This window comes from Vicia villosa, linkage group LG4 (genome assembly GCF_029867415.1).
Source record: "Vicia villosa cultivar HV-30 ecotype Madison, WI linkage group LG4, Vvil1.0, whole genome shotgun sequence".
Taxonomy (NCBI): Eukaryota; Viridiplantae; Streptophyta; class Magnoliopsida; order Fabales; family Fabaceae; genus Vicia; species Vicia villosa.
The window spans coordinates 95970042-95971952 of NC_081183.1; the positions used below are offsets into that span (position 1 = coordinate 95970042).

A 1911-nucleotide genomic window follows, 5' to 3' on the forward strand; every position below is an offset into this window, starting at 1 on the left:
TGATGCGAGGGATGATGATGATGATAGACTCATTTTGTGATCTCTATTATTGGTTGTTGGTTTTGCAAGTAGATTTGAATTTGAGTTGAGGAGCAAAGTTAGATTCATTCAATTTTCATTCATTCCATGTGTCATTGGTTTACGAAGGAGATTGAAAGAGTCCATTTAAATTTCGAGTTTCAATTATGTCCAATATTCAAGATGAATCTCCATTTGCAAAGTTCATTCAAATTACTATCCTGATTCATTACAAGTTTCTTTTAAGGTTCATTACAAGTTCATGAAGGTTTGTATCATTCATTATAAAATCCATACATCCATGTCCATTACATCATTCAAGCCCATTACAAATCCATTTTTACAAAATTCATTACAAAAAATTACAAAGCCCATTACAATCCCATACAAAATTCATTACAAAAAAATTCAAATATCCAAATTTTACATTGAGTCTTTGTGCCTTATCCATGTTTCACGTCCTTGATCCACATCCTTTGTCATCATGCGCAAGCTAATAATATGCAATGAACCTACAAAAAAAAAACCGAACTTAGCAGAGAAGAAAAATTCTTAGAAACAGAAAAGGAGGGGGTTCAACAAGAAAGCACAACAAAAAAAAAATCAGAGAGGAGAGCATAACAGGAAAAATCGTAACAAACTTCAGATTGAATCAACCTTCTCTCTATATTGATTGAATCTCGATAACCACCTTCATCGCATCCTCATCTTCATGGAATCCTCACCAGAAAACTCGGAAGATTCATCACCAATTCATCACCTCTAACCAACTCTCAGACACGCATCTGAGTTCACAGCAAATCGTCACTGATCAAATATCCAACCTCGATCTTCGTCTTCATCACTTCTTCAACCTTCCACACTCCATAATCTTCATATTCTGAACCGCATCACGTTCATCATCAACTTCAAATTTGCAGAAGAAGAGAGTATGTAATCGAATCGGTAACAAAAAATTTGGAAGAAGTTGTAACAGAATTGAAAGAAACTCTCACCATTCATCAATTGACCGATTCAATCCCTTCCATCTTTGACTTCACGTTCTTCATCATAGAGAACCATAACAGAAAATCCAGTAGAAAAGATATAAAGGAGAAAACAGAATTGGAACTCACCTCACAATGTAACAAACTTCATCGTGATTCTTCACTATCTCGATTTCTTTCAGAATCTCCTCAGAAAATCATCAACATCACAAGAATCATCATCATCATCATCGCAACTGTCTCGTAATCTCGCAGCAACAACAACTTCACAAGCCAAGTCCGATTCAACTCGTGCGGAGACCTCATCATGTTCACATTTCAGTAATCTTCACCCGCCAAATCAATTGTTCCAAACTTCATGTGCGACATTCGACGCATCTAGATCGCAAACCATCAATCACCGATTCCTCTCCCTATTCGTCTATCAACGCATTAATGGATCATAAAGTTTGAGCTAAATGTGCATTTGATATGATTAATTGGTGGATCAATTGAATACTGAGATTATTGTCAACAAAAATCTGGATTGGATCAATAAACTTCTTGGGCCACCGAATTGCTGTTAACACACCTCCCCTTTGGCCCGTGTCACGTTTTTTGGCTACAGAAAACTGAACAAAAACAACCCTAGGCCAACTCTGGTTGGGCCCTGTGCCCTTACCTCTGGAAGCACCACCAATTTCATCACTTACCCCCCCCCCCCCCCCCCCCGTGTTCATTTTCTTCTAGTTAATTTTAGTTTCTTTTCATTTCTTTTAGTAGTAATAAAAATCACATGAAATCAATTGTTTTGTTAGACTTTGGCATGATAAAAATGAATAAAAACATGTAATATTTCTTTGTTAGAATTTGATATTTTGTTACATAATTTTGTTTTATTGTTCTTAGATGAAAATGCCATAAAAAA

At 35.9% G+C, this 1911-nt stretch overlaps 1 long non-coding RNA gene across 1 annotated transcript; it reads right to left on the bottom strand.

Moving 5' to 3' along the window:
• Positions 1-316: 316 nt before the first annotated feature.
• On the bottom strand, positions 317-1430 carry LOC131599374 (uncharacterized). The gene is made up of 3 exons (XR_009282728.1): positions 1014-1430; positions 676-924; positions 317-530 (listed from the first exon to the last, which is right to left on the bottom strand). It is a non-coding gene; the product is annotated as an uncharacterized LOC131599374 (long non-coding RNA).
• Between the last annotated feature and the right edge of the window lie 481 nt (positions 1431-1911).